Source organism: Bufo bufo, chromosome 1, assembly GCF_905171765.1.
Source record: "Bufo bufo chromosome 1, aBufBuf1.1, whole genome shotgun sequence".
Taxonomy (NCBI): Eukaryota; Metazoa; Chordata; class Amphibia; order Anura; family Bufonidae; genus Bufo; species Bufo bufo.
The window spans coordinates 615,710,123-615,734,253 of NC_053389.1; the positions used below are offsets into that span (position 1 = coordinate 615,710,123).

At 42.4% G+C, this 24,131-nt stretch overlaps 1 long non-coding RNA gene across 1 annotated transcript in view; it reads left to right on the forward strand.

The window, feature by feature from the left end:
* The window catches only part of LOC120985657, a 47,081-nt gene extending 35,008 nt beyond the window's left edge, over positions 1 to 12,073 (forward strand). Inside the window, exons 3-4 of the long non-coding RNA XR_005775566.1 lie at positions 10,456 to 10,630; positions 11,075 to 12,073. This is a non-coding gene — a long non-coding RNA (uncharacterized LOC120985657). The remainder of the gene's footprint in view (positions 1 to 10,455; positions 10,631 to 11,074) is intronic.
* The last annotated feature ends 12,058 nt before the right edge of the window (positions 12,074 to 24,131 follow it).

Below are 24,131 nucleotides of genomic sequence, written 5' to 3' on the forward strand. Positions count from 1 at the left end.
AAAAGGTCCTGAAGCAAAACTTTGGGCACCCTGCATGGTTAGTACTTAGTAGCACCCCCTTTGGCAAGTATAACAGCTTGAAACACTAAACATGCTGGGCTCACTGTTGAAACCAATCAGATAAGGTGTATAAGCTAAACTAAAAACTTCTAAAATAACATGAATAAATACACCCTGTGAAAGAATAAAGCAATACATTTTTATTGATATAAATAATAAATAAAATCACAGCACATATAATATTGGACACACATTAATCCTACAGGCCGCTGTCTCAGAAATTTTTCTTGGTCTACCAGACCTTCTCTTGACCTCCACTGTTCCTGCTAACTGCCATTTCTTAAAGGGGTTGTCTGGGTTCAGAGGTGAACCTGGACATAGCCATATTTTTACCCAGGCAGCCCCCTGACAAGAGCATCAGAGCATTTGATGCTCTCCTTTGCCCTGCGCTAAATCGAAAGGCATTTTCAGGAGATCCAGTGACGTACCAGGCTCTCTTTAGGGCTGCCAGGCTGAGGCTTCTACCCAGCAGTGTATTATTGTAAATAAAAAAAATCCCAATGCAAACATCAGGGGGGGTTAAAATATGGGTATGTCCGGGTTCAGATCTGAACCTGGACAACCAGGGGAGTAGCTATAGGGGAAGCAAGGGAAGCGGCTGCTTTGGGGCCCGAGCTCAGAATGGGCCCACCCAGGATGAGGGCTAAAAAATGTTATTGTCAGGACCCCCTCAACAATATTATAAAAAAGACATTATATACAGAGACACTGTAGGAAACGGACAGAGCGACTGCTGGGCCTGGTCTAAGAAAGCGATTTTGACTAGCCACAGAAGTGGGGGTTGCAAATAAGTTGCTTGTGGGGGGTTGGGGCATTAAAAAATTTGCTGTGGGGCCCATTCATTTCTAGCTACGCCACTGCGGACAACCCCTTTAAACCTGAAAACGCTTTGCTATCTTCTTATAGGCTTCTCCTGTGAGCCTCAACCATTTCTATTTTCAGTGTTAGGCAGTTGCTTAGAAGAACCCATGGCTGCTGTTTTTTGGGGACAAGGTTATGGAAGTCTGGGTATTTATAAAGCTTTGAAATTTGCATCACCCTTGCCTTTCCTAATGGTGATTGTGAACAAGCCTTAAAAGGCTCTTTAAAGGGTTTCTATCACTTTGTTTCACCTATTTAGCTTTCAGACACTAGCGATCCGCTAGTGTCTGCTTTATCTAACCATCCTAATATAAGAGCTTATTGTCCTGCCGTTTAGCTAAAAAAATAACTTATATAGATATGCAAATGAGCCTCTAGGTGCTATGGGGGCGTGATTAGCACCTAGAGGCTCCGTCTACCTTAACAAACTGCCGCCGCCCAGCGCGTCCCTCCAGCCCGCCCATCTCCAGCTGAAGCGATCCTCTCCGTGCGCGTCTCTGTTCTGCGCATGCGCAGTGAATGTCTGATCGCTTCCCTGCTCAGACATCTCCACTGCGCCTGTTCCTCGGAGCACTATGACGTCATCGGCGCAGGCGCAGTGGAGATGTCTGAGCAGGGAAGCGATCAGACATTCACTGCGCATGCGCCGAATACGAGGAGCATCGCATTCCGGAGGAGATGGGCGGGCTGGAGGGACGCGCTGGGCGGCGGCAGTTTGTTAAGGTAGACGGAGCCTCTAGGTGCTAATCACGCCCCCATAGCACCTAGAGGCTCATTTGCATATCTATATAAGTTATTTTTTTAGCTAAACGGCAGGACAATAAGCTCTTATATTAGGATGGTTAGATAAAGCAGACACTAGCGGATCGCTAGTGTCTGAAAGCTAAATAGGTGAAACGAAGTGATAGAAACCCTTTAAGGCCTGGAGCATCGGTCAAAGTTATCTGAGGGCTCAAATCTCCCTGAGTACCCATACCTTTGCAAGGTACTTGTTTAATTTTTCCTGTACAAAACCAAAATCATAACTGATATTGCTTAAAATGTTGAAAAGTGTGTTTCATCTTTAAAGTGGTTCTGCAGTTTGTTTTAGCTGATGCTCTGTCCTCTGGATAGATCATCAGCATCTGATCGGCGGGGGTCCGACACCCGGGACGCCTGCCGATCAGCTGTTTGAGAAGGCATTGGCGCTATAGCAGCGTTGCGGCCTTCTCACTGTTTACCGCTGGCCCAGTGACGTCACGACTAGTATCAACTAGCGTGGGCGGGGCTAAGCTCTGTTCACTTTAATAGAGCTTAGCCCCGCCCACGCTAGTTGATACTAGTCGTGACGTCACTGGGCCAGCGGTAAAGAGTGAGAAGGCCGCGGTGCTGCTGGAGTGCCGCTGCCTTCTCAAACAGCTGATCGGCGGGGGTCCCGGTTGTCGGACCGCCGCCGATTAGATGCTGATGATCTATCCAGAGGATAGATCATCAGTTAAAACAAACTGCAGAACCCCTTTAACTTGCCTTTTGGAGATCATTTAATATTCAACTTGCTTATCTGTTCAGAGTAGCAGTAATTTTGACCAGTGCATACCACTGTAAGAGAAGTCCTGTATCTAAGAGTGGGAGGAGGCGATTAGAGTAGAGACAGGAGAAGGTCACTGAGAGGGCAATTCACACATATTTAAAATACGGGTTGATCACATAGCGGATAATAACTGTCATGACTTTATGTGCATTCATACTATTTAACGTGTCTCAATTAAAGTGGGTTATGAGGTCAGTGGACACATTCAGAATAATATTTGGAACTGAGTTATTATTCTGCATGAAAACAATTTGCTGGCTTCCACTGAACCCGTCATTCAATAATTTCTTACTACCAATAATTTACAGCATAAACTGGAAATGCCAAGTTACAGGGGAGATCCGGGAGGATATCAACAATTCAGAGTACTGACGTTAGGGCAGGTTTACAATAGCAAACGGGTGTGTATGCCGATGTTCTGATGTTTTGGGGACTAGAAAAGGGGGCATAGCTAATGGAAGCCATAAAATGTGTCAACGTATTCATGTGTGCAATTTTAGCGTAAAATACTAAAGTAAAGTAACCAAGAGGTACAGAAAAGTGTCTTACAGGTCTATCAAGATGTGTTAGGCAGGTATGGCAGCAGCTGCTCTCTCCACCAGTTCTAACAGCACTGTATATGCAAGTATTACCTCTACTGTTTGTTATATGATGTGCAGTTGGTTTATATTACCATTGCATTTACTTTTTGAGTGTTACATATTATATGACTATATCTGAATGACATCCTATAAAGGAAATCACTTTGTTCACAGAAAGCATTCCCAAAACAGGTACATAGGTTGAAAGATTATAGAGGAAACTCCAGAGTCTTCCATTGTAATTACTCATTAGAGAGTCATTTGACTCCATAATAAATCATTTTTGCAAGCTCTGTGTGCGAGCCAGCGGGTGACCATGCTGGAAAGCTTATGGGGAATGGTTATCACTCTTTTTATTCTCATGTTTTACATCTGAGAGCAGAAGAGAACGCAATTCTGGATAAAACGAAACAATTAAAGGGGTTTTCCAGCAGTCTAGCCATAGGGACTCGTGAAAAAAAATCCAGATTTACTTGGTTCCCAATGTTCGGTCCCAGCTCCAGGGCTGGCTGCACTGGACTTTCAGCCCCCGTTGGTAAATTTCAAGATGGACAAGGTCACGTGCGCCGCTGCAGTCAATGAATGGCCTCAGCAGTGATGTGTCCCCGTGTCCACTATGGACATGTCACAGCTGAGACCAATCAATGGCTGCAGTGGGGGACATGACCTCCTCTGTGCAGGAAGTTGACAGACAGGGACCAAAAGTCCAGTAAAGACAGCCACGGAGCTGGAACCAAGCGGCAGGGGCCAGGTGGGTTTGGATTTCTCCACAGTTCCCCCTAGCTGGGGGGGAGGTAGATTTAAAAATAAAATAAAATGGACAACCCCTTTTGAGACATACAATTCTGATACAAGTACAGTATAAACACTATAGAAAGAAGAACTTCATTTCCGAGATCTAAGCATACCACACCTAGATCTTGGAAATGTTTGTTTTGTGGACCTGTTTTGTATACTTTTTATTAGCCATTCCATTTGTATACACTAAAAGCTGTAAGGGTCAGGAATTTGCATTCAGACTGTAACATGCTGTAATAAAACCATACCATAAGAAATTACAGCATTAGGAAAGCTAGGAAAGTTCAACCAGAACAGTAATTAGCTGCATATTTTCATTACTACTGCTTTGTGAGTAATAAGCAAAAGTGGTCATAATACTCCTCCACAATATTACTGTTGAAAAAAATTCAATCGGTCAGAAAGTTTTATATTTTATGCTGTTTCTGTTTCACTATTGCTAATTACATCACGCTTTAAGGCCCCTTTCACACGAGTCATTAGGCTTTACTGAAGACAATGATGCGGTTAGTTGAGATCTTGCTGGCATAGAAAGAGAAAACTATTAGGCCCCTTTCACACGAGCGAGTTTTCCGCGCGGGTGCAATGCGTGATGTGAACGCATAGCACCCGCACTGAATCCGGACCCATTCATTTCAATGGGTCTGTGTACATGAGCGTTTTTTTTCACGCATCAGTTCTGTGTTGCGTGAAAAACGCAGCATGTTCTATATTCTGCGTTTTCCACGCAGCCCTGGCCCCATAGAAGGGAATGGGGCTTCAGTGAAAAACGCATTGCATCCGGAAGCAAGTCCACATGCGATGCGTTTTTCACTGATGGTTGTTAGGAGATGTTGTTTGTAAACCTTCAGTGAAAAACGCATCAAATCGCATTGCACCCACACGGAAAAATCTGAACAACTCAACGCAATCGCAGATAAAACTGACTGAACTTGCCTGCAAAATGGTTCGAGTTTTACTAAACGCATCCGGAGCCAATCCGTCACACTGGTGTGAAAGAGGCCTAAATTGTCCACTTTTACAGAAGGGGTTGAAAGGCTGAAACATAGGGTGGTCTGTAAGGCCACTTTCACATGAGAGTGACGGATTAGGTCCGGATGCGTTCAGGGTGCATTCAGGGAAATTCGCACCATTTTGCAAACAAGTTCAATCAGTTTGGTCTACCATTGCGTTGAATTGTTCAGTTTTTTCAGCGCGGATACAATGCGTTTTGATGCATTTAAAAACAACATCTATTAACAACCATCAGTGAAAAACGCATCGCACCCGCACTTACTTGCGGATGCAATGAGTTTCACCATGCGTTCTATGGGGCCAGGGCTGCGTGAAAAACACAGAATATAGAACATGCTGCGATTTTCACGCAACGCAGAAGTGATGCGCGAAAAACAACGCTCATGTACACAGACCCATTGAAATGAATGGGTCAGGATTCAGTGCGGGTGCCATATGTTCACGTCACGCATTGTACCCCTGCGGAAAACTCGCTCGTGTGAAAGGGGCCTAATAGTTTTCTCTTTCCAGCAAGATCTCAACTAACCGCATCATTGTCTTCAGTAAAGCCTAATGGCGGCTTTACATGGCTCGACTGTCAGGCAGAATATCGGGGACGAATGTTCCTACAAAAGCTCATTCTCGACAATCTGCCTGTCGAAAGGTGCAGCCAATCACCTGATGAACGAGCAAAACGCTTGTTTAATGGGTGAAACAGTCGATCCTGAAGGCAAGTAACTTATCATTTCTCGGGAGCAGATCGTACAGTCTAAACATCACTCTGCCGCCCAGAGACAATGCAGCTGTATGAGGATGAGTGAATGCAGTAGCGACTGCCCATTCTCATACTGTGGAGGAGATCAATGTAGCGCTTCACCACCACTGAACGAACAGCCAGTTGTCAGGAGGTGTGTGAACCCGACTCAAATCCACTGCATTAACCACATCCATAGTTTAATTAGTGTAACATACCTTTTCAGAATCTACGTTAATTTCTCCTTTAGCAGAACTTCTGTGCCACTCCAAGTTGCCAGAAAACCAATCGCCACAACTTATAAGGAATGTGCCATCACAAAATGATCTGTTGTTTAAATCAAGTTTTTATGTTTAGCATCTTTTTTAAAGAATATTTGCTGATGTTTTTTTTAAGTTTCGTGTTCCTAGCTATTAAAAAAATGAATTCTAAAATCTTGCAATTTTCATGGCTGGCCACTGAGCCTCATAATACGATCAAACTCCCTGTTCTTTAAAGATCCCGTTTTAGTAGTCATCTCATTATCATTGCAGGCAGGAGTACAAGGAAAGGTATAAACTATATATATATATATATATATATATATATATATGTTTACTGTATATTACGTAGCACAGGATCCACCATTTGCAACCTGTATATATCTAACACAAGATCACAATATTCACAATAGGAGATGGTCACAGCTCAGCTCCTCTCCCTTCCTACGCAATGACCTCTGCACAGGTCACAAAACATGTCTAAAAAGCTCTCCCACATGAGCCAATGAGTCATCTCCAGAGTACAGGTTCCTATGCGCCATGTGGCTGCTATAAAGCAAATCTCTAAATGCTGTTAATAGCAGCTCAGGCAAGATGGATTGCTCCTCAGTCATTTACAGTGGAAAAAAAAAGAATAAGATGAAAATCTATAATCAGAAAATAAAAACATATTAGACAAAGAGTATGTCTTAGTGTTAGTTTTTTTACATAGCAAATAAATGTAGGTGATACATTTCCGTGAAGTAAATGTAGCCACCTTTACTGATGTGCTCCCAGAACAACACAATATTACAATAAAGTGCAGCTCTCCGGAGTTACTGATTCTCCTTGCAGATATGCAGCTAGTGTAGGGACTTTTATAGGCAATGCTCCCTTGGCAAATGTATGCAAATTATTTCTCCTTTGGAAAGAGGAAAAATGTCTCTCTAGCGCCACCTATACGTAACCCTGTAAGTCAGTATCTAGCCCATTCGAGGGCCTTGAAGGGGTTGTCCAAGTAAAACAAAAACTCAACCAGCCTCATAGATGGTAAAACAACAAGAGAACTAATACTCACCGCTTTTCTCTCCATTGTCTCCAGTCCTTCCTGCTGCTGACGTCATCTTCCTGGCTGCAGCAGTGATGTTCTGCGCACACAACTCACCTTTGTTACCAATTACTGGCCTCAACAGTATACACGGCATTGCTACTGAGGCCAGTGATTGGCTGCAGTAGTGACCTGTGTGCACAGAACATCACTGCAGGCTGTCTTAATTTTGGTCATGCACTCCTGACTATCCCATCTTTCTGAAAAGCTGCTTTTATTTAATGTAGTATAAAGCTGGGGTCTTCTCTCCCTGTATTAATTGGAGGTCCACTGGCACCAGGAAAGGTAGCATACAGAGTTGGTTCAGTTTATATATGGAACTTGCCTTCCCTAAATTCCTTGGATGGCGGGTGGCACCATAAGAGTTAGCATTTAGTACGTTCCCGTCCAAAAGAGGTCTCCTTGCTGTTGTGGATGGGCACAAATGATTTTGATCAAAATGTACAGTACTAAATAAGTACCTCACATTAATTTATATATTCAGTATACCATTAGTTTATACATTTATGTTCATGTATCATTGTGTATGCAGGGTGCTGATGCACCCTCTTTGATTTAGCATTTTAAGCTATGGCGATACTCATCTGTCTATTAGGATATGCTGACTAATGTTGGTTTCTCTGTGCATGGAGCGTCACTGCTGCAGCCAGGAAAACAAACAGCAGCAAGGAGGACCCAAGCACAGCACTGGAAGAAGTAGGGGAGAAAAGGGGTGATCCATTACAGTTAACAGCACCATGCTTGCCCCAGTCTCATAGGTCTGATGCCTGGAGATATTTGATTCTGTCTTGTCCTTCAAGCCACACATCCAAACCCTCACCTCCAACTGGCTCTTTCAAATCAAGAACATCTCTCGTATTCTCTCCTTCCTCACCATGCCCTCATCATCTCCTGCCTGGACTACTGCAACATTCTCCTCTGTGGCCTCCCATCGAGCACTCTTGCTCCTCTCAAATCTATTCTCAACTCTGCTACCCAGTTAACCCCCTCTCCTCTCGTTTCTCCTTTGCCTCTCCCATCTGCCAATCCCTTCACTGGCTCCCCATTGACGAGCAAATTCAGTTTAAAATACTAACAACTACATATATGGCCGTCTATGATCTGATCTGTCCCATCCTTACATCTCTGAAGGGCTTTCCCGATAAATCCACACACGTAATCTCTGATCCTCACAGGACCGTCTTCTTGTTCTCCTCTCACCTGTTCTTCACACTATAGACTACAAGATTTCTCATGTGCCTCTCCCATACTCTGGAACTCACCACCCCAGCAACATCGAAACCTTCAAAAGTAACCTTAAAACCCACCTCTTCAGGAAAGCCTACCACCTGCAATAAGCATGCTGCCACCACACTGCCGGATGAGAAAGCTTTTGCCCTCACCTACTGTGTCCTCCCCTCTCCCTTGTAGATTGTAAGCTCTTGTGGCCAGGGCCCTCTCCGCTTCCGTATCACTTTGTTAATAGTCTCATATGTTTATTGTATTTGTATTTTTTATATCATGTATGTGTAACCTTATCTTGATGTACAACGCTATGGAATTAATGGCCCTTTAAAATAAATAATAATGTCCATTCATTTGCTATTTTACCACATTTACAGGGGTTGTCCATGTTTTTATTTAACTTGAACAACCCCTTTAAAACATACAAAAGGATATCAGCTAAACAGAGTAACCCATCTGCAGGCTGCTTCTTCAGGGTTCTTGCTTCTCACCAGTAAAGAGTAGGCAGCACCCTCCTCTGTACTGACAAGAAACAAGAACTATGGGCCAGATTTATCATTACTCTGACAGCTCACTCCACTTTAACATATGGCTAAAGTCAGTTTTAGCCAAGTCAGATTTATGATCGGCCCTTTAAGACTGTAATAAATGTGGTTTGACGGTAGCAGTTTATCCGTCAGTAAGCAGCTTTACAAAAGTCGCACATCTTTACGAAATAGTCGCACGTTTTTATGAAAAAGTCGCATGTTCTATTAAAAAGTCTCATAAGATAAACATGGTCCTCACTGGAGTGAAATTGCGACTTTTTTGCGACTTTTTAAATAGTCCCAATAGTAAATCTGTCTAGGGATTCATTTACATAAGAAAACACGGCCACTTTCAGAAAACTGGCGAGCATAGTGCAAAGCAGAAAAAAGTCGCAAATTTGTGCGCAGTTTTAGCGTTTGGGACTTTTTCACTCCATTATTCTGACCTGAGCTAATGATAAATCTGGCCCTATGTCTCTAGTTTGGATGATATCTCATGTAATATCCCTTGGTTATTTTTTGAGTCTCTTTAGGGGTAAATGCACACGTTCAGGATTTATATGTGGACAATTCGCACTGAAATCTACAGGTGTTCGCAGAGAAATTTGTGTGGTCAATCTGCATCAATTGGTGAGAATTTGCATGTGCATTTTCCGCATGTGGATTTTACTTTCCCCATTGAAGTGAATGGAAAAAATCCGGACAGAAAAAAAATATATATATTGACATGCTGCGAATTTTTAAATCCGCACCATAGGTCAAAATCCGCGCAGAAAAAATCCACATTGTGTGCATGAGAATTTCAAATTCTCATAGAATACAATGTACATGACCTACAGTGGGGATTTTCCACACGCAAATCCGCACGCAATTCTGTTCAGATACTGACTTACAGGGTAGCCATCTATAGGGGGCACTAGAAAGACAGTTTTCTTCTTTCTGGAGGAGAACCGTCATTTGCATGTTCAACTCTATAATAGTTAGGTCCTTGACACTCAGTTAATGGCTGGATTAATTTTTCCATCTCATTATCCACTTCTCATTTCCATGGTTACGACAACCCTGAAATCCTGCAGCGGTGGCCGTGCTTGCACACTATAGAAAATAGCAGCGGCATAGGCACACTCCCGCGGTCCTGGCCACCAGAGCTTTTTCCGATAACGTGCAGGCACGGCCACCACTACTAGATTGTAGGATGGTCATAACCATGGAAAAGAGCAGTGTATAATGTGATGGAAAATTTAATGAAGCCAGCAAAGGAGACAATATGGACAATCACATTAGTAAGTGCCTTGTAGTAACTTTCTCTACATGATAAATTCCATTTGCTGAAGTCAGACAACCCCTTTGGGGCTAAGAAACACGCAACACACAACAGAATGAGCTTGAACATTTCAGACAGTAAGTATGTTAGGCAGAGATAGACTATAAAATGGTTGTCTGGTTGAAGCATTCCTTTTTCCGGATATATTTAATGGCCATTAGTTTAAGGCATCTTCACTATAAATGATGGCCACTATGCTGTATCAGATCCTCTGCATGACGGACACCAGCAGATCCCGATGGATTGCATTGATTTCTAGGGGGCTGAAGGCGATCTGTTGAGGCATCACTAGTTTTGCTTCCAGTACTATTTTATCTGTCAACAATAACAGAATGTGCAATGAAGGATCTAAAATGTGAACATTACCTTACTCTTGCAAATGTTCCTGATTGTACCCACGTTTCATGTATTGGCAGGTGTAACAATATTTTTTTTCAAAAACACTGCAGAATTGGACTTCACCTATAGCAGTCGCCTTTTCCGGGTGTCTTCCAGTACTCAGAAATCAACAAGACTTTCAGCAGGGCTGAATTGTAGAACAACTGGATGTTCGCAAGCATAATATGATGAAGCACGTATCAACCCTGGCAGGTAAGGGTGGGTTCACACTGCATTTTTACCATCCATGTAAGGTACACAAAAAAGGAATACGTTAAACAGATGCCTTAGACAGATACCATACAGTGGCATCCATTCACCATAGAGTTCCACTGTGAAAAAAAAAAGAAAAACTTATACGTATTTACTGGTCTCTGCAGGATACAAAAACGTGGTTTTCTGTGTTTTTGCATCATTTTTATTCTAACGTATACGTCAAACGGACACAAAAAAAAACACGATGTGAACCAGCCCTAACATGAATACAAGATAACTTACTCATCAATAGATGACAGGACCCAAATAGTGATGATAACAAATGATGGTCCAAACAGATGATGATGGCGGTCAGGTAATAGATCAGGTGAATTATGAAGAACAGAGACAAATGAACAGACGCATTTGACCCTAACTAACTCCTCTTGCATCTTTCCCTAGATCTGTCCCTGAACACAAGTCCTAACATTAACATCACTGACCATCATATCTAACCACTGAAACCCTACTCTGCAATACTGACCCTAAGGGACTCAGAAGTTGACCTATTCACTTCAATGGGGCCACAAAAGATGCAAACAGGACACCGTGTGCTGTCCGCATCCATACTTCCATCCCGTGGCCCCGCAAAAAAAGCTAGAACATTTCCTATTCTTGTCTGCAATGGCAGACAAGAATAGGCATTTCTATCATAGGGCTGGCCAGTATCTGTGTTTTGCGGATCCGCCTTAACGAGCCCTAAGACAACAACTGAGGAACTCCAGGACCCGGTGACAAGAGGCAAACAAGAAAAAGCTAACTGCAAACACAAGACTCAGAAACAGGACCCAAAAAGGATACTCAGAGGAAACAAGAGCTATACCGGATACACGTGCAGAGCTTACGCTATCACCAGCATGAGAACAGCAGACTAAAAATATTTAAAGGAAAGCGATCCAATCAGTAACTTCTTCCCAAATGAGCTTGGCCTGCATCAGAGATTAGCTGACCACAGTAAATGGATCCGCTGCAATTCAGTTGCATTGCAACCACCCCAAACATATTAATAAACAGGTCGTAAAAGCAGTTCAACCAGTGAGAATATTGTAATGGCTCTCATTTTATTTTTATATTTCAAACATTCTTAACTTACATTAATGGGGACATTTGTTAAGTTTTCTTTTCCATCTCCCTGTTTCATTTCTGTTTAGCTCTGCCAAACTTGGTGATGTGTGACTGTCACTGTCCCCTTGCATATTTAAGGGATTTTCTGGAATCAGAATACTGTTGGCCTATGCTCAGGACAGGCCATCAAAAATATCAGATCGGTGGGGGGGTCTGATTCGTGGCGCTCCCACAAATAAGCTGTTTTAAGGGGACACAGTGCTCCCAGTATAGAAACCCTTAATTCATTTTTGATTTGTTATTTTGCTTGGAAAATATCCTAAGAAATTTACCCCTCATCTGTTCACATAAAATAGGGAAAACTCTGAAGATTAAGGGGCACCTGTTACATGTGCACTTGGCAGCGGAAAGCATCTGTGTTGGTCCCATGTTCATATGTGCCCACATTGCTGAGAAAAAGGAAGTTTTAATATATGCAAATGAACCTCTAAGAGCAACGGGGGCGTAGCCATTACACCTAGAGGCTCTGCTGTCTTTCTGCTCTGTACTTTGATTAACAGAGCCAGGCAGTGAAAACATCATGACTGGCCCTATCAGAGTAAAGAGGGCGTGGCAGTTGCAGAGAGAGCTGAGCCTATAGGAGTAATGACAACGCCCCCATTGCTCCAAGAGGCTCATTTGCATACATTAAAACTTCCTTTTTCTTAGCAATGCGGACACATATGAACATGTCACCAACACAGGCGTCTCCTGCTGAAAAGCGCACATGTAACAGGTCAGCCAGTGTCATAGGGACAAATCTGCTGACAGATGTCCTTTAAAATAATGTTTAAATAATATAATTTTTTTCAGACAAATGGTCGTAAAAAGGTAATCATCTAATAAAAAGTTAAACTTAATAGCACTTCTCTCAGCATTTGAGTAAAAGGGAATCTCCCTAATGTGCCTCCTGTGCATTACAATCCAGGCTTATTAAAGTTGTAGGATCCATGAAAAAAGTAACTATAACAGAGGTAAAAAGGAAATATATTTCCCATAATAAATATCACACCCCCTTCCACCAGGCTTGGACTTATTCATGTTTTATTGCGCAATAAAAATGAATCACACTGGGCTTAATTAGGCTGAAACCCAAGCTTTTACAAAGTGATCTACATTTCTTCCATTTAGTAAATAAAAGTAATTAAATGCATAATTATGGTTTTGTTCACATATGCATTGTGGCTTCCATTCAGAGGAATGGCACAGCGTTCAGTGCGTATAAGATGCATGCCATAGGCGCCCAGTAGAGCTCTGTGACTTATATCTGGGTTTGTGGGTTTCAATCTCTGACTCTAAAGTAGCTGCATGATGCGCTATCCTTGCCATCAAATCAGCAGTGTGACCGTAGGACATCAATGCTGATACTACAACACACTTAAAGGGAACCTGTCACCGGTATTTTGTGTATAGAGCTGAGGACATGGGTTGCTATGGGTTTATTGTGTAAAAAAAAACTATTTGATACATATGCAAATAAACCTGAGATGAGTCCTGTCCCTGACTCATCTCAGGGACAGGACTCATCTCAGGTTAATTTGCATATGTATCAAATGTTTTTTTTACACAATAAAAGCACACAGAGCTATGGGGACTGGGTATTGCAGATGTGCTAGCGGCCATCTAGCAAACCATGTCCTCAGCTCTATACCCAAAATCCCGGTGACAGGTTCCCTTTAAGGCGGGGGCTACACAATGATCTTGCTTGCAATACCCGTTGTACAACCAAAAATCTCTGTGTATCACTGCAGCCACTGAACTGAATAAGGTACACCCGGCGCAGGCGCACTGAGGAAGGAGCGGCCGACCGAGCGTCCTCCTATCAGTGCGCCTGCGCCGATTGAAGACTGGTACGGCGAAGGCGCGAGATTTAAAACGCAGACAAGGCCAGTTAGAGGACGAGCGCGTTCGCTGGCCCTGTCAATCAACATGAGGAGGGGGAGTCTTTATGAAAGGAGGATGCGGCTGCTACCAGCAAGTAGCCGCCCTACTTGCTGGTAGAGAGGTAATTTACATATTATAAAAGTCAGTTTTTAGAAGAAACTACTGAACGAAAATGAGTAAGAGCATTATATATTGATATATCGCAGTATAAGGAATTTAAGTAGCCAAAAAAAAAATATATGACTTTAGTGGGGTGACAATAGCCCTTTAAAGCACACATGGCTTTTGAGGAAAAAAAAGTGGCTTGTTTTGATCAAGTGTCCAAAAATTATGCCTCAATGGAGGCAGATGCCTGCCTCTTTTTATACACATACTGTACATTGTCATGTGAAACAGTAGCTTGTTCTGCACAAGTATCCAAAAATGATGCCTTAATCGGAGTAGAATGCCTGTCCATGTTACAGTATATACACACAAGTGTTAATTGTCAGAAGGATGAGTGGCTAGAACCCGAAAATGTTCCCATCCAGATGGAGCGGTAGGCTGAGCATAAACTTTAGCACTCCATTCATTCTCTACGGGACTGCCAGAGATCTGAGATAAGGGAACCCAGTTCATGAGATTGGTGATGGTCCCAGTGGTCAGACCCCTGGCAATCAGTTAATGTGGATAGGGGATATCTTTCATATTTGACACAGATCCTTTATTATTTTCTTTGTATCAGCCTATCCTATGTTACTCTTGTCTTCAGCCTTTTTCGCACGCTGTATGCCTGCAGACTGTATGTCGACATTGAATTTTTCGTTGCCAACGCTGATTTCCCTCATTTTTAATTTCCCTTCATTCAGTTCCCAACACTTAGTTGATTATAGAATGACTGAACAAGTCTACAGTTGCACGACCTAAGAATTACCTTTTCTCTTAGATAATTGAGAAGTCTGTCCATGAGATACTTAAAGAGTTAAGCTACGCATGGTACAATGTGATCAGCTAATCTGATCAATTCTGGAGTACAGCAAACACCTGGATTCCAGGATAGATCAGTAATGGTGTTAGGCGGTGAACTGGGGCATAGGCAGTACTATGTGCACATTGATCAGCCTAACTAATCCACTGAAAAGCAAAGATGCTACACAGAAAGCATTACACTGACAATGTCACCTTGTTCCTCTACCTTATGTAACATAGAAATTATTTTAGGTGGACAAAGGGCTGTAAAACCAATTAGGCAGCACTTAAAACTAACATAAAAAAATCACCAGTGAATATGTGTCCTTGATGTGTCCCCTTCTGCCACGCTATGACCAATCAATAGGGCTACCATGATAGCTTCCACAGGGACAGTCACCTAGCTTCCCAAATCAATGAAAACAGGCTGCATTACTTCATAAGGGTAAACCCTTATGATCACCAAGCGTTGCCAGAAAAAAAAAAAGATATATAACCACCGTATATAGTACCTAAAGAAGTTACTTTGACTGGTGATTATTCAAAATATATGAAAATTACTGCTAATGTGGTATATCTGTTGAAATATAAGATATGTCTGGAAATAGAGAAAACATAAGAATCTAGGGGCAAATTTACTAATACTGTCTGGGGGAGATTTATGAAGACAGGCGCTCCATACGCCAATCTTGATGCCCTGTGTGCTGGAGTAAGATGCTGTTTCTTGTTCCCCTCATTTCAATGGTGTCCAATCTGTATTGCGGACAAGGATAGGTCATTTCAACAGAAGTCTGCAAAAAAATTGTGGCATGCCCACGGGATCCATGTTTTGCGAATCTGCAATTTGCGGACCGCAAAACGGATATGGTGGTGTGCATGAGGCCTACTTGTGATGCACCTCATAATTTTGGACTTTTTATGCCACAAAAGTTAAATCTGCTCTCTAAGTGCAAACTTAGTGTAAAAATGCTCCAGATTTATCACAGTGGGTAAGGCCTCTTGCACACGACTGTATGTATTTTGCGGTCCGCAAAAAACGAATCCGTAAAAAATACGGATGACATCCCTGTGCATTACGCAATTTGCGGAACAGAACAGCTGGCCCCTAATAGAACAGTACTATCCTCGTCCATAATGCGGACAAGAATAGGACATATTTTTGCGGAACGGAAGTAAGGAAACGGAATGCACACGGAGTACCTTCGGGTTTTTTTTGCGGACCCATTGAAATGAATGGTTCCGTATACGGTCCTAAAAAAAAACAACGAACAGACACAGAAAGAAAATACGTTCTTGTGCAAGAGGCCTAAATCTGCTACAGCCTTACGCCTCATGCACACAAACGTATTTTCTTTCCGCGTCCGTTCCGTTTTTTTTTGCGGACCGTATATGGAACCATTCATTTCAATGGGTCCGCAAAAAAAAAAACACTGAAGTTACTCCGTCTGCATCCCGTTTCCATATGTCCGTATTTCCGTTCCGCAAAGAAAATAGGACATGTCCTATTATTGTCCGCATAACGGACAAGGATAGTACTGTTCTATTAGGGGCCAGCTGTTCCGTTCCGCAGAATACGGAATGCACATGGACGTCATCCGTATTTTTTGCAGACCGCAAAATACATACGGTCGTGTGCATGAGGCCTTAAACTGTCTAGTCATATTAAGTGGCTTACTTTGTGCCAGAATCGTGCACCTGAAATTTAGCACATCATAGTCACAGAAAGCTTACTAAACCCAAATGTTCTGTTCACATTAGTGTTTATAGCGATCCTCTGGGTTTTATTGTGCTGTCCGGTAATTTGGTGGCAGTCTGCAGCGCTTTTTTTTGGCTGTCAAAATTACCAGAAAACCTGTTGGAGACTTGACAGATCCCAAGAGAGTCAATGGGGTCCATCAGAATTTGTCAGCATCTGTTTGCAAACAGCTGTTATGTCTCTGTTATAAATGGAATCCATGACGCTAGTGTGAACAGAGCTTAATCCAGTTTTCCAGCTTGTGAACATTCTCTTCTGTTGAACCCTTTCAGAACCAAGGACAGCAGCATCAGATGTATCAGTCCCTGAATGTTCCTTACCAGTCACCTTCTCCACTGACCCTGTCACTGACAGCAGCACCCCCCCCCCCCCCCCCCAAGCTCAATACATTATTAACCTTTACATGAGTTTCACATTTTTAAATTCTTAAATAAGCTAAGGGTGTTTTTTTAGATATGACTTTTTGCAATAGTGAAGAAAGTAGAGGCCTCACCTGGGTCTTCTGTATTTCTGCAAATCACATACTGTATGTAATAGGAAACATGTATTAAAGTCTGTTTTCTATCTCGAGGTAACATCCATTTATTGATTTGCATAGGTCTTTCTGTAAGAGTTCTGCCTTTTCCATAGTCCACCGAAATTGTTTGATTGAATACCTTGTCACATGATAGGAGGACGTGCCAGAAACAATTGTATGGACTACAGTCGATTCAGGTTATATACTGGACAACAAAAGGACGCCTGGTATAACGGACATTTCCAAGGATCCAGGAGATTCTAAATATATCAGATGAAGGTCGGCCATTTCCGAGGATCCAGCAGACCACCTAATGTGTATTGGAATGTCCTGACTACCTCCAAGCCTCATAATCGGGGGAGAAAGGTCCAGCATGTTGGATTTCAACATGACCAATCCTTTTGTATGTGGTAGCAGCTTATTCCTCCATTCCTACTGTGAACACACCGAGCGAGCCAAGGGCGCATGAGTATTTGGGAGTCAGAAAGAACACCTTAAAATATGACCTTCAAAGCAATGTACATTTGACTAGCTATACAATCAGCAAAGACAAATGTAGAATCTCTAGTGTTTTCGGTTGTATCTACTTACCGTAGTTTTTACATTTTGCAATATACAGAAATATTTAGGGACAAGCTGTCGAAATAAAATAAAAAAACTGACTCTGTTGCTCACAGCAACCAATCACAGCACGGCTGTCTTTTTTCAAATGCACACTTGGAAATGAAAGCGATGTGATTGGCAGTGATGGTCAGCCAGCGAACACATGCGGGCTGCCATCTTTAGTAAGGAAGACTCACCCGTCCGGCGATGCACAGGTAAGCCCTTACCTGTGCCTCTGGCGGGAGCTGGTCTGAAATCAAATGCGTTCACCGGGCGCAGGCAGTTCCGAGAACAGCCCGGATGAAGGCCCCCGGCGGCTGTCTCGGAACTGCCTGCTCCCGGTGACCACATTTGATTTCAGACCGGCTCCCGACACAGGTAAGGGCTTACCTATGCATCGCCGGACGGGTGAGTCTACCTTACTAAAGATGGCAGCCCGCATGTGTTTGCTGGCGAACACTGCGAACTGACCATCACTGGTGACTGGTTGCTAAAAGCCACAAACACAGTTTTCCTTTCAGATTTATAAATCTCCCCCCAATGTTGGAAATCGTCATCAAGCAGGTTTGCCGCTGCTGTTATATCATTACGGTGTCTATAGGCTAATGAAATCAAAGGCAATATGATTGGTTACAGTGTAATTATAACAATAGTGTGAGACTATCCAGGACCACCTGTCTCATCTAAGTAACTAAAATACTAAATAAGGTAACTTTGCAAACAGTCTTAAATCGTACACTGCTTTGATTCTACAGCTACTCAAAATATTTATGTGTCCCCATGGTTACAGACTACAAACAAACTCTCTGTAGTCTGATACCACAGTCTTCTGTTGCCTATACATACTGTATATATAATGTCTTGACAAAAGGAAAATAGTTTGATCACCAAAAATGTATTGGAACAGTCATGAAATACCACCAGAATTTCAAATTATCATCGGTTATAGCCATTACATTCCGTGTACATAATAGTCACAATGCATAAGAAAAATGCTCTGCTCTACAGATGCTTAAGGCTTCTGCTGCTACACTAAACGGCTAGAGATGCCCAGAGTCTGCTCAATTACCCTGCTCAATTACTGTAACCTTAACTCATCCATGAAGGCACACATCTTGCACCACACACCGGTACTACGTAAATGATGTCTAAGCCCACTGGTGAAGCAAACAGAGAGGCCGACGCCGATGTGGCAATAATACATGACTTCCAAAGTGACTTCAAATCAATACAGAAGGCAAAAGGTTTTCTACTCAAAAACAGTGACCTCAATCATTGAGAAGCTGACACAGATGTTAGATACGGTCATAGATATTACAAGTGTGATAAACACCCTGGGAGAGAATAAGGCCCGCAAGGATCCCTAGGGAGAAAGGATGAAGCAGATGAGTGACTGGAAGTGATGCAGAACAGTGCACATGGAGGAAAGAAAATCTCACATCTGTCACACACACACCATGGAGACAGGATTCCAGTAAAGTCTGAAAGGGTGGCCACCAAAAGTGGCACTTGGCAGCCAGAAATCTTAAAGAGCATCTGCCGGCATGACTGACCCTATAAAACAAGGCATATTGTAACCATAGATAATAAAGTATTCTCCAGTAACACAAGATGAGCGGCGAAATAATGCACATTACTCTGGGAAGAGGAGAATGTGCAGCAAGAGCGAAATAAATGACAAACCAACAGTAATGGAAATGGGTCAGAGTGTCACCTTCACTATCTATAGATATGTGTGTACCCGCTGTCTCCGGTTATGCATCGTCCAATAATCTGGTACAGTATACTTTCTATGCTGTAACAATAAAGGTTTCAAGCTCCACCACCTATTCACACTGTAATCCACAAACACAGTCCAGCATAGGGCCAGCCAGGGTATGACAGATTGTCTGCTTTTTTTTACCATGAGACTGCTATGTGTATGTGGAGGTCATCAATGTAAGATTATATGCTGAATTGATTTTTTATTTACGGTAATAATTGTGCCTCTTCAATCATGTGGGGTAGTTATCTCCCCGACCTCCTACCAGTCATTCCTGCCATTATGTGTCATACTTACATTGCCTCACTTTGACATCTGGTTCACATCAAGCTGATAAAAGCTGTCTTGAATATAAGGAAAAATGCATCTGGATTTGACTCTGCTTAATATTTGATTCCCATTAATAATTCATGATGTTTAATAAAACCTAATCGCATCATTTTGTAGACATTTTGTTAGCAGGACACTCTGGAAATACGAATCCCCTCAGATTTCCCACCCTGAAGGAGGAAAATGGTACATGATTAAACGGCTGCCTAATAAATACAAGCATGCCATTTCTTCCATTACTTCAGCGCACACGCGGTCTGCCAGTCTGGTTGCATTTAGGCGTAATGCTGCAAGCCCTGCATAATAGCACCCACCTTATTCTGTATATGTGGTGAATGTGATGGGGCTACGTATATGTGATGAAATAGGTATATTTCTGGCTGGTCATCTGTAAGAATTAGCTGCCTGTGCTATATATCTTCTGTCTCTAATTAAGGTACGGTTTCTGATTCTCACCTTACAGTAAATGGTTCATAAATCCCTGGCTGCATCATAATATTACACTGTATACATTGCAAGTTTTTCAACTAACATTCACCCCCATTTCTGAGATGATGGTGTTGAGTAAGGTACAGCTATTGGCTAATTTGCATAGTTTTTTTCCCATGACTCACTACCTTAAAATAAGTCTACGAACACTGTTGAGTCTCTTCAAGGAGAGCTAATATCACCCTGAACTACTTTAAACAGTTTAATCCATTGTCCCATTAGAAAATATTTTAAAAAAGGAAATAAAATTAAAACTGAATTCTTTTTTAATTGTTACTGAAACCAATTGTCCATATTATTGTAAGCTACTCAATGTTCAGAACATAAAAACAGCAAAGAAGACAGATACAGCAAATGGTCCACCAGGTACAAAATTCTTGATTAGCATGTGGTAGGTTTGGCCAAGTATCAACTGTCCATTAAACTAATGTCACGGCAAGTGGGGATAAGAGGAACACCAAGTAAACAAACAGCAACAGGTAAACAGACTAGGCCTTAAAGCTAGGGAGGAGGAAATGGTAACCTCCTGACAATCCCTGAGCCTCTCCCTGACTGCTGACAGTATGAGCAAGTCCTGATGGTGAACAAACTCATACGCTGGAACCTAAGCCCTGCTAACACTGTAGCAAACCCTAACTTAGGGAGTGGGGAATGAGACACCGTGAAGGGACCAGCGTCTCCCTGAGACCTAGAAGCAACACACGCACAAAGGAGAAAACAGGAGGACAGCATGAGACGAGCGGGAAGTAGAAGATTCACAAACAACCAGTATAGAACTCCAGAAGGAAAATATCAACTGCAAAGTAAGAGGCGGACTTAAATAGAGCCTCTTAAACAGCTAACGAAGAGAACCTGTGGAGAGGTGGGATCCAGCCCACAACAACAAACAGAAAGGAAACACAGAAAGACTTGTCAGATAGACTTACGTGCTGCAAATCTATTCGATCTTCTCAGATCTCTCACAGGGCATGCAGTGAAAACTAATGGATCATGAGGGAAAGAATTACATTACATGGTCAAACATCTGGATCCCTGGGAGTACGACATAATGCTAATAAGTCACCAGGTACTAGACATCTTATCACTGCCTCAACATGGACTGAACACTGCACCACCAGCAAGTATCTGACTGAAAACTAGGGACAAGCTAGAGGATAACATAATGTTGAGCTAGTTAGAGACTGGACACTAACTGAAGTCACTGAAACAGCAGAAAATGGATATTATACTGCTTTCTCACTAGGGACTGGACGCTACATAACTGGTTTAGCATTGACTGAACACAATGCTGCCAGGTCAAAATGGACTGTACACAAATCTACTTTGTACAGTACAAACCAAAAGTTTGGACACACCTTCTCATTCAAAGAGTTTTCTTTATTTTCATAACTATGAAAATTGTAGATTCACACTGAAGGCATCAAAACTATGAATTAACACATGTGGAATTATATACATAACAAACAAGTGTGAAACAACTGAAAATATATCATATTCTAGGTTCTTCAAAGTAGCCACCTTTTGCTTTGATTACTGCTTTGCACACTCTTGGCATTGTCTTGATGAGCTTCAAGAGGTAGTCCCCTGAAATGGTTTTCACTTCACAGGTGTGCCCTGTCAGGTATAATAAGTGGGATTTCTTGGCTTATAAATGGGGTTGGGACCATCAGTGGTGTTGGAGAAGTCAGGTGGATACACAGCTGATAGTCCTACTGAATAGACTGTTAGAATTTGTATTATGGCAAGAAAAAAGCAGCTAAGTAAAGAAAAACGAGTGGCCATCATGACTTTAAGAAATGAAGGTCAGTCAGTCAGCCGAAAAATTGGGAAAACTTTGAAAGTAAGGGCTATTTGACCATGAAGGAGAGTGATGGGGTGCTGCGCCAGATGACCTGGCCTCCACAGTCACCGGACCTGAACCCAATCGAGATGGTTTGGGGTGAGCTGGACCGCAGAGTGAAGGCAAAAGGGCCAACAAGTGCTAACCATCTCTGGGAACTCCTTCAAGACTGTTGGAAGACCATTTCAGGGGACTACCTCTTGAAGCTCATCAAGAGAATGCCAAGAGTGTGCAAAGCAGTAATCAAAGCAAAAGGTGGCTACTTTGAAGAACCTAGAATATGACATATTTTCAGTCGTTTCACACTTGTTTGTTATGTATATAATTCCACATGTGTTAATTCATAGTTTTGATGCCTTCATAGTCATGAAAATAAAGAAAACTCTTTGAATGAGAAGGTGTGTCCAAACTTTTCGTCTGTACTGTATATGTCAGGATATATTGAGAATGTATCAGCACACACCACTAAGATACTTGTAAGCACTAGCTGACATAATAAAAAAGAGACCCTAATAAAAAAAATTGATGATAAAATATCCAAGAAGAGTTTCACCAACATTCCAATGTCAATAGGACACGTCATAAAACACTGATGCTGCTTCCTGTCATGTCATGTCCCTATGCCGGAATGGCGCTTCCCCGCAGCACCACCGGCATCTGGTTGTTAGGGGACGGGTCGGATATCCAGGAGAGGAAGCACCGACCAATCAGAGGCAGTTCTCGCTTGCTGCCCATACTGACATCCTGAGTCATGTGATGCCGGCTACGTTACGCGACCCAGAAGTGCGGCTTAGATAAACAGGCAACCTGCTGGCCACAGGTTGCCTGTGATTGGTCTTATGCTCTGGATTAACACACTTACGTTGTATTTTCTGTGAAGTTGCTACTGGATTCCTGACCTCTGCTTGTACCCTGACTCAGACTTGTGTTTGACCCCTTGGATTTGACATAATCTGGTTTGTGCTACTGGTTTCCGATTCTGGTTTTGTTTGGACTCTCCTGGTATTCACCTCGGCTTGGTACATTTTTGGCTCTGTCTTCTGTCCGCTGTGCCATTCAGTTAATAGTCATTTGTTATTTTGTCTCATGTGCTCCCTTTCCTGATTTAGGCCCAGCACTTATATAGGAAGGGACTGCCACCCAGTTGTGTGCCGCCATTTAGGGCAGATGGTGCAATTACATAGGGACAGTACTAGGCAGAGCTTACTGCTAGCTACTGTGATATGTCACTTTATGTAATTCCCACCCAGCATGGTCTACTATCCACCAGCTCCTTCAGGATGGGTTGAGATCCAGGTGATCAAAAATGGTCAGTGTTTTATGACATGTGCTATCTAGATTTCCTCAAAAACATTTTAGTGAAGAAATCCATTATGGATCAAGACATTATGCATCCTTTCACTTCTAAACAGGAAGAACCAGTCCCGGACTTAATGAATGTGGCTATTGTATTCTTGAATGATCCCAGTGACTTTTTACTCTGCATTATGTTATTCGTCTGTGCCACAAGGGTGAAAGTTACCAGGAATGAATGCCGTACAATATCATCATTTATGTAGTAATTGCAGACTTGCATTGTGGCGAAAAGCCCAGGTTCAGCAGAAGTACAAAACGTCACGTCACAGACAATCTTCCATTAGACATTGTTTTACAGTGATCGTTTCCTTCTTCATTGAACAAAATGCTCATTTAATTAGTTCCTATGTTATTTCATAAAAATAAAGGAGACACTGAGCTTCCATTATTATTTAAGACTCATGTTCAATTTATAATATATGACTTGACCTGGATTTAATAATGCATTGAATTTTTACAGTTCCAGACTAAGTGGAATGGCAATCCCGTGTGCACAGACCTGTGGTCACTCCGCCATGCGATGCCGCTGTGTGAACAATCCTTCTAGGAGAGAAAACTTTTGTAATCCGCTAGGAAATGGAACATATAAAGATTTGATTCTCACGGAATCCATGAGAGAAAGACAACTGTGAGATGCTTGCCTCGTGATTATTGAACGATGCACTGATGATTCAACTTGGCCTATTCACTCTGTGTGGCAAAACCAGAAAAAAAGTATAATGGAAAGATATGCATGTCTTCTTTGCTTTGGACCTGCTCCTGGTTTCAGTTTGCAAATACTCATGAAAATTGCTGACCATGTGAAGGTGGCCTTTGACCTGCCCACCAGTGTCCATCCCTGTTAATGGAGATCCTGTTCCTGTAACTGGG